Raw genomic sequence first — 9982 nt, 5'->3', positions numbered from 1 at the left:
AGCAATTTATCAAGTTCATTAGTAGTGAGTGAAGATGATACAATTACCGGGTAAGTAGCATTCTCCCCGAGAAATGCGTACTTAAGGTGTGACGGCAACGGCTTCAACTCCTCTTTCTTTTCCTCCTTCTTCTCCTCTTCATTCGGATCCCTCAACGGTAAGAATTTATGTCGAAACCTAGGGATCTCCTCTGCTGAATTAAGAGCACCTACAAAATTTAACAAATCAGTATTAGGCTCATTAATATCATTATAATAAGGAGAGAAGATAGATTGCGATAAGCATCGCTCCAATTGGTCCTGTGGTGAGATGGCTTGGGCCACCTCCTTTACACAATCATCGACCACTTCAACCATGTTGCAGTGCTCTACTTGTTGGGACTACCGCAGCGGAAGACACGGAAACCAAACAGGTCCTAGAACGGATCTATTTAGGTGATTATGCATTCAACTCCAATTTCATGCAATATTCATAGATCTATAGATATAACATCAAATAAACACATAATCATGCAATTTGATGTAGATTCGATTGTTACCTCATAATCCATCATTGGATTGATGTGCTAGCTGCACCACCCGGAGATCCTTGGTTTATCGACCACGAATCTTCCGTACTATTCCCTCGTCCTTGATTCTCCATCCGTGTGGGCGGATCTTAGAAAACCAATTAAATAACTTTGAATGGATCTAGGGAAAACCAATACAAACACCAAATTGTCTAGATCTAATCCTATGAATTAGGATAGATCAAGAACAATAATCAAAACCCTAATTCTCCCACGTGCTAGGCACGAAAATCGAGACCAAGTGAGAGAGAGAGGAGGCGCCGATTTTGGCGGCTAGGGTTAGGGTTTAGTGTGTCTAGGATTGTGTGCTAGGGTTTCCCTTTCATTCATTATTTATAGTGGACCTTATTGGGCTAGTAAGGGGATCCATGGAATGACTTAAGTGTTGGGCTCACCCATTAGATAAATTACTAATTAAATCAAATGACCCATGATTTAATATATTATCAATGGAATATTATTTTATTCCACTAAAGAATAATATTGCACTCCCACTTAAATCACCAAATTACAAATAACTTGGGTCCATTTTATTTTATAATATTTCCCGCGTTTAAGATTATCTTGATCCGTCAATTTAATTCTTTTGTCTGCTATGTGACTAGAATTAAATTAATTCTCCAAAGAGTTTTTCTAGTTTGAAACTTTATTTATTATTCGTGGAATAAATTCCAACTGCGCAGTTTTCTGAATAATAAATTCCTCTTTCAAACACCTCTTGGGGATCACCCTTAGGGATTTAATCATACCACACTTGGGCACACGAATTCTATGAAATAATATTCCAATACCTTCATGTTATTCAATTACTACCACCCAAGATATCATGAACTTGAGTTACGTACAAACTCTCACATATTGATAAGTCAAAGTGGCGTTTGATTGAATAAACAATATTGATATTAATATCATAGACTAGAAAATACTAAACTTTCTTGAAATATATTCTTTCAGTAGATAGCAATAAAGAATACATTTCGAATTAGATCCTTTCAGTGCTTTACCACACCGGTGTTACTAATCTCATCTTAGGTAAGAGAGAATTATCACAAACACCGCAACTGTTCCAATAGGTAGCCAAAGCCTATCTAGGTTGTGAATACGTTTTTCTTCTTACTAGATCTGGCCAAGTCCCCTACTGGAAAACTCATGAGGAGATTCATCGAATTTCCCTACTTGACCTTCTTAGTAAAAAGCCTTAGACTTGTTTATCATATTTCAATAATAAACCATTTATATTATATTATTTATTCTCATAAATAGGTAAACAAGTGGATGTGGCGTTTCTCGTATACATGCACAAGCTGACTGTACAAAGGCATGTACGCTCGAAGCATCTTTTAGAATACAAACCCCAACAATCTCCCACTTATACTCAAAGGATGCTTTCGAGTATACCAACCGCTTTATTGGCCTTGTGCTACACATTCACACACATTTTCTCCCACTTATACTCAAAGCAGGCTTTGGCCACTATGTACTCAAAACTATAATTCTTTAAAAGAATCTACCAACATAGTTTTCTAGAGTACATAAAACGAATATATACTTGTAATTTATAACCTTAATTCTTGCTAAGGAGCACGATTATTTGATCAAAATATTTCTAGGCCCTTTGATCCAGTGGAATAATTTTATGTGCCTTTCTCAAGTGCACTTATACATATTCCTCTATCAAAATCCACTATTTTGATCCTTCTGAATTTCTACTAATTAAAGTAGAATACTTATAGCAAATATAAAGTTTTAATCATGTCGAATATGATTCCCAAAACTTTAATTATATAATACCAACTTAACTTGGTATTAACCTTGCTATATAATTTGTGATGTAAATTTATGCATGAACATAATTACCTCATCACAATGACTAATTGGAAATTAGCTTTTGTAGATGAACGGTAAAACCACCTCACACGATCAGAACACCCCGCAGATGGTGGCGGACAACGCCATCCTTGCTTATCGGTCTTATCGGCCACGCCCAACGGACAGGGTGATACGGATCCTCTACGAGTTCTTTGAGTTGTGGGAGGCAGCTCACGAGCATGGCATTTCAGGACTGGATGGCATACATCACCTGATTTCCCTACTACCTATGGATTGGGTGCCATGGGCCATATGGTTGTCGAGCAGCTACATTTACCGTGTGTTCAATAATCCAGAGTTGGAGGGAGACTTTCGAGGTTTCATTACTTTCATTTTCCTTCAGTATGTGCACTATCGGGACACGCCGACATTCTGTCTGGGCGACCTGCCGCCCCCTCCGCTCCAATGGTGTGGATCGATTATCCCCGATGACGCGCCTCAGGGCCAGCACGATCATGAGGCTGGACCCTCACACGGACATGAGAGGGACCTACTCCCGGGCTATGACATACCCCAGGGGGTGCACCAGTTTTCCCACCCAGAGCATGACCCGACATGGTGGGGCGAGGCCCCCATGATTGCTGCCCCTGACAACGATGAGTACCCGATCGAGTATCAGGCAGATGATGAAGCAGCTCCGCTGATGAGGAGTCCGTTTGAGCACAGACAGTTCTTGGGGTTGCCTGGTGGACTACCCCCACCCGATGAGTTGGACACTGAATGGGATCGATGGGCAGCTGACATGAGACGATGGTTGGCATACTTTGAGGACGGCCTCACTATCGTTAGGGATGAGATACACCGTGAGGTTTGGGCAGTTCCGGACGCTGCGATACCTCATCCCGTGCCGGAGGTGTTACCAGGAGGGGCCGCAGATGACCCGATTGAGATCAGTAGCGACGATGGCTTTGAGGGGAGCTCGGGGCTGAGCTCTCTAGACTCGGATGGCGACTGGTAGAGTAGTGTTAGTTATGTACCATCAGCAACGGACCCTTTATGAGGCCGTCCTGATGCTAGTTGTTTTATCTTCTTTCTAGTCCCCTTGTGACGTGAAAACTATTTCTTCCTACGGTTTCACGATCTTTGGCTGTTGGTCGCTTAGATTTGGGACTTTCATATGTTTTGTAGAAGGATCAGTTATGTACAAAAAGTCCTCTCTAGAGGCAATTTTGGCTTGATATATATATATATATATATATATATGCAGATGTTCTATGCTTACGATCGTATCTTGTTTATATGTGATGTTATTATGCCTCTTGTTGGTTGCCTTCAATTAAAGTTATGTACAAAAGACCAACACGTGTTTGCGAATTTTTTTTTTATTGTCTCAATAATAATTTCTTTTTATAGAATGCCACCTAGGAGGGTAGGACGTCCTAGAGGACGGGGAAGGGGACGCGGTGGAAGAATGCCCCAAATTGTCGAAGGAAATCATGAAGATTGGCGCGAAGTTACGCCACCACCTCCATCTCCATCTCCGCCTCCACCTTCACCTCCCCCGCCACCACTTATGCAAATTCCGAGGATTGAACGCAGGATTGAAGAAGTCTTTCTCCGACAGAATCCACCAACCTTTAACGGACTAGGCGACCCAGTCGAGGCTGAGACTTGGGTGCGTGCAATGGAACGGATATTCAACTTCTTGCAATGCACAGATGGAGAACGTATGACGTGTGTGACCTTCCAATTGACTGGATCGGCTGATTTCTGGTGGGAGGCACGTAAGAAGACCATGACCCCAGGCCAGATTGCAAGCTTAACTTGGGAGCAGTTCAAGGCAGAAATGTATGATAAGTACATCCCTAAGAGTTACCGAAAGAAGAAGGAAGTGGAATTCTATCACCTTAAGCAGGGAAGGATGTCAGTAACAGAGTATGATAGGATTTTCTGCGAGATGTCCCGATATGCTCCAGAACAAGTCGACACTGATGAAAGGATGGCGGAGAAATTTTGTGCCGGTCTGAGGCACGAGATTAGGATGGCATTAGCTAGCCACGGGGGATTGACCTATCTGGAGTCCCTGAGCCGAGCTTTGGATATAGAGGCGGCAATGCCCACTGAACGGAGCACTCAGACTGTAGCTCCGGTACCTCCTCAGAACCACCCCCAAGGGTCCAAAGAAAAACGCAAATGGGAAGGTACCCGAGGTCCTCAACAACAGAAACGGCCATGGCAACCACAACCTCACCACCATGACGTTGGAAGACAAAATGCCCCAAATCCAACTGGGGGCTATCAATCAAATCTGAGACCGTGCCCCAAATGCAACAAGGTGCACACGGGAATCTGCAGAGCAGGGACAGACATTTGCTTCGTGTGTGGAAGGAATGGCCACTTTGCTAGGAACTGTCCGAACAAGACTTCTGGAGTAGGGGCAAGGTCGAACCAGCCAGTATATCGCACACAGTTGCAAGCAGTCCAGATGCAACCTTGGCAACCACCACAATTACCTCCTCCACCAAAGCAGCAACATCCTCGGAGGCCGAGTCTCCCATCACAGGCACGTGCCTATGCTCTCAGACAGAAGAAACCAGAAGGGGACCAAGGAAATCTAGCAGGTATGGCTATGCTCCTCGGTGTACCTGTCATTCTCTTATTTGATACTGGTGCATCGCACTCCTTCATATCAGCATCTTGCGTAGATACCTTAGAAATCCCAACGAATCAAGTTGAACATAGACTTAGGGTGTCTTCGCCTGTCGGAGGAATAATTGAAATTATGTGCTTCTGCTCAAACCTAGAGGTTTCTTTTGGAGGACATCAGTTATTAGTCAACAACTTGAGTGTTATGCCCATGTCCGACGTCGACATAATCCTTGGGATGGATTGGCTAGCTGAAAACTATGCCACTATCCTGTGCAACCAACGACAAATCTCTTTTCACCCTCCCGGAAAGGACGCCACTAACTTTCATGGGGTTACCTTGGGTAAGCGGAAATCCATAATCTCCGCGCTACAAGCTGCAACGCTTGTACGAAAAGGCCACCCGGCCTATCTTGTCTACCTGAACGAAGAGAGAAAAGAAGAGAGGAAAATTGAAGATGTAGAAATAGTGCGAGAGTTCGTAGATGTGTTTCCCGACAATCTACCTGGCTTACCCCCGGATAGGCAATTAGAATTCACCATCGATCTCGAACCCGGGTCTGCGCCAGTATCGAAAGCCCCATATCGGATGGCCCCGAAGGAATTGGAGGAATTGAAGATGCAACTTCAAGAACTGATGGACTTGGGTTTCATCAGACCCAGTGTCTCACCGTGGGGAGCACCAGTACTTTTTGTGAAGAAGAAAGATGGGACGCTAAGAATGTGCATTGACTACCGGGAGTTGAACAAGCTAACTTTGAAGAACAAATATCCGTTGCCAAGAATTGATGACTTGTTCGACCAGCTCCGGGGAGCTAGTGTCTTCTCAAAGATGGATTTAAAGTCAGGCTACCACCAACTGAAGATTCGACAAGATGACATTCCAAAGACGGCTTTTCGAACGCGGTATGGTCACTACGAGTTTGTAGTGATGCCCTTCGGCTTGACAAATGCGCCTGCGGTATTCATGGATCTCATGAACCGAGTCTTCCACCCCTATCTTGACAAGTTCGTATTGGTATTCATAGACGATGTGCTCATCTACTCAAAGGACAAGAAAGAACACGAAGAACACCTGCGGATCACTCTGGAAACACTAAGGGCCGAGAAGCTATACGCCAAATTCAGCAAGTGTGAATTTTGGCTCAACGAGGTGAATTTCCTCGGTCATGTGGTGACTGCCGAAGGAATTCAAGTAGATCCAGCAAAGGTGGAGGCCGTGCAAAATTGGAAACCTCCTGGAACACCCAACGAGATACGAAGCTTCCTGGGATTGGCAGGTTATTATAGGAGATTCATCGAGGGATTCTCAAGGATTGCAAGACCAATGACGCAACAACTCAAGAAGGGCACCAAAGTTTCGTGGACCCCAGAATGTGCAGAAAGTTTTGAGTTACTAAAGAAGAAATTGACCACCGCGCCAGTTCTGGCCGTCCCAGATCCAACGGCAGACTATGTGGTTTACACTGACGCATCAAAAAGTGGATTGGGCTGCGTCCTCATGCAAAATGGCAGGGTAATAGCTTATGCATCACGACAGCTCAGACCGCACGAGCTTAATTATCCTACCCATGATTTGGAGTTAGCCGCGGTAGTGCACGCACTAAAGATTTGGAGGCACCATCTCTACGGAGTTCGGTGTGAGATTTTCACGGACCATAAAAGCCTCAAGTATTTCTTCGAACAGAAGGACTTGAACATGAGACAGAGGAGATGGTTGGAGCTGGTGAAAGATTATGATTGTGGCATCAACTACCATCCCGGCAAGGCCAATGTGGTGGCCGATGCTCTAAGCCGAAAGACTCAGCACTTGACAGCCATGTTCACCCACGAGGAGGAACTACTACGAGAATTTGGCAAGCTCAACATGGAAATGATAAGTGCCCCAGAAACGGTAGAAGCAAGGATAGCTACTCTAGTGGTGGAGCCAGATTTGAGGGAGCGTATCATCGCTGCACAGAGACAGGACGAAGGTCTGGAAAAGATACGAGCAAAGGTGAGGACTGACGGACATGAGACCTATCACGAGGAGGCGGACAACGCCCTCACTTTCGGAGGGAGGCTGTGTGTGCCCCAGGATGAGAAACTGAGAGATGAGATCTTGAGCGAAGCTCATGACACACCTTACACCGCACACCCTGGAAGTACCAAGATGTATCAAGACTTAAAGCGGAAATTTTGGTGGGATGGCATGAAAAGAAGTATAGTATCATTCGTGGAAAAATGTTTGGCTTGTCAACAAGTCAAGGCTCTACATCAGCGACCGTACGGGAAATTGCAACCCTTAGAAATTCCCGAATGGAAATGGGAACACATAACCATGGATTTTGTGACGGGCTTGCCAAAGACCAAGCGAGGAAACACTGCCATCTGGGTGATCGTGGATCGCCTCACTAAAAGTGCCCACTTCCTGCCAATTCCAATCACTTATGGATCTGAAAAGCTGTCTCAACTTTATGTGCGAGAAATCGTACGCTTACATGGTATCCCAGCCTCAATCACGTCAGATCGAGATGCAAAATTCACTTCAAATTTCTGGAGGAGCCTGCAAGAAGAACTGGGTACGAAGTTAAATTTCAGTACCGCGTTCCACCCACAGTCTGATGGGCAATCGGAAAGAACGATCCAAACGCTGGAGGATATGCTCCGAGCCGTCATACTTGACAGGGGAGGAAGTTGGGAGACAATTCTACCCTTGATAGAATTTGCCTACAACAACAGCTACCAGGCGACCATTGATATGGCACCCTACGAAGCGCTATATGGGAGGAAGTGCAGATCACCACTATACTGGGACGAGGTTGGCGAAAGGAAGATGCTGGGCCCCGAAGTAGTCAACGAAATGGTTGAAATCGTGCGGCAGATCAAAGGAAGAATCAAGGAAGCACAAGACAGACAAAAGTCCTATGCAGATGCTCGACGGACCGACCTGCAGTTCAAGGTAGGAGACAAGGTCTTCTTGAAGGTGTCTCCTTCTAAAGGGATAATACGTTTTGGGGTGAAGGGGAAGCTTAGGCCTCGTTTCATTGGCCCCTACGAAATCCTGGAGGAAATTGGACCCGTCGCATATCGTTTGGCGCTGCCACCAAGTTTCGGAAGCGTGCACAACGTCTTCCATGTTTCGCAGCTGCGGAAATATGTGTACGACCCGAAACATGTGATCCACCATGAAGAAATGATGTTAAACCCGGACTTGAGTTACGAAGAGAAGCCAGAAGCAATCTTAGACCGGAAGGTGCAACAACTAAGGACAAAATCCATCACTTCGGTGAAGGTCTTGTGGAAGCATCATGGATACGAAGAAGCTACATGGGAGCTGGAAGACGAGATGAAAGAAAAATACCCGGAACTGTTTGAATAGACCCTTACAAATTTCGGGACGAAATTTTTGTAAGGGGGAAAGAATGTAACATCCCGACTTTTTACCCTAAGGCTTAGAACATCGATCTATATATATATATATATAGTTTCGCGTCTAAAATTTTCTTATTATTACTTCTTGTTATGATTAATCGTTGTGAAGTATATTTTGAGTAGTGAACAAAAATAGTAATAGTCAAAATAGATGTTTGCTCTAATAAAAGTCCGTACACGAGTTCAACGTTAAGTAAATATTAATTAAAAATAAAGTACTCTCCATGCCCTCCGGATCTTGCGCAATAGCCACGTCTTGAACCCCGATACCTACACGAACGGATAAGAAGCACGTTAAATCAAGACGAGACAATCGACGAAATCAAATCACATCAAACACGCAAACCAAACGGCGGCTCACGTTTTCCAATTGACGGCTCACGCCTTTTTAAGTGACGAGACATAATATTCTTGCCATTTTTGGCATGACAAATGATTGAAGAGACAACTTGCCTCATTTGGCAAAAAGTCCCTACCCATTGGACATTTCACCTCCACATGAGAATCAAGCTTTAAACCATTTAAACTCATGCATCTTTCTTCCTTATAAATATCCCACCATATCATCCTCTACCTTTTGGCTCCTCCACAAATCTTTCCCTAAGCAAATTCTATCAAAATGTCAATGCACATAAGTGTTTGAAGAAGAGGGGTCAAATTCCTACACACTACCATTCTTCTTCTTCTCCTTTTCTCAAGGTAAATTCTCCTAACAATTATTCTTCTTACTACATTGTCAATTTCATATTACAATTAGTAAAGCATGAATTTTTGAAGCCTCCCATGTCAAATACCACTTCTTACACCCTCTTTAACATTCTAGAACTTAAAACCACAACTAGAGCTTGATCATTGAGGAATAAAGTGCTTAACACTCAAACCATATTATTATGCCTCTTCCCTAATTGATTTCTTATCAAATATGCATATGACTTTCTAGAATGGATTTTTGCCTTAACCATAGAAAGCTTAGACAAAGAAAACAATTAAGCAATGCCTAAACTACTAGAAATCTTCATCGTACAATAATGACGATCTTGGAAAAGCTTACCTCGTGAGCGAAGGGACTGCCAGACCGGCGGCGGCGGCAGAGGCCGGCGGCGGCGGCAGACCAGCGGTGGCAGCGGCAGTTTTCCGGCGATTCGTGACGAAATTAACCTCTTTCGACCCCATTTTTCACGATCTATCCAAATCTTCACATTTCAAGACTTAATTGTTAGTCCTAGGCCTTCAAGTTGAGAAAATAAAGAAGAAGAGAAAGAAGGGGAAGTGGGGGAAGACCCTACCTCTCGGTCAACGGCGGTGAAACCGCCGTGTAACCACCGGCGACGGCGGCGCGGCCCGGCAGGCAGCGGCGGCAGAGGCGGTGGTTCGTCGTGGCGGAGAGAGAGGCCGAGAGAGAGAGAGGGGCCGAGAGAGAGAGAGGGGAGAGGAGAGAGATGACCGGCGGCCGGCGTCGCTCGCCGGCGACGCCAAGACCGCCGGCGGAGGGAGTGGCGAGAGAGTGAGAAGTTGGGAGAGGGGAGAAATGTTTTTTTTTTTGAA

At 44.7% G+C, this 9982-nt stretch overlaps 1 long non-coding RNA gene across 1 annotated transcript; it reads right to left on the bottom strand.

Annotated features, from left to right (window-relative positions):
• Positions 1–8591: 8591 nt before the first annotated feature.
• LOC125198211 lies at positions 8592–9772 on the bottom strand. Its single transcript, XR_007172368.1, has 3 exons — positions 9724–9772; positions 9489–9630; positions 8592–8707 (listed from the first exon to the last, which is right to left on the bottom strand). It is a non-coding gene; the product is annotated as an uncharacterized LOC125198211 (long non-coding RNA).
• Between the last annotated feature and the right edge of the window lie 210 nt (positions 9773–9982).

The sequence above is a fragment of the Salvia hispanica genome, unplaced genomic scaffold (assembly GCF_023119035.1).
Source record: "Salvia hispanica cultivar TCC Black 2014 unplaced genomic scaffold, UniMelb_Shisp_WGS_1.0 HiC_scaffold_1287, whole genome shotgun sequence".
Classification (NCBI taxonomy): domain Eukaryota; kingdom Viridiplantae; phylum Streptophyta; class Magnoliopsida; order Lamiales; family Lamiaceae; genus Salvia; species Salvia hispanica.
Note: the sequence above shows the minus strand (reverse complement) of the source record. Positions and strands in the feature narration are given on the sequence as shown.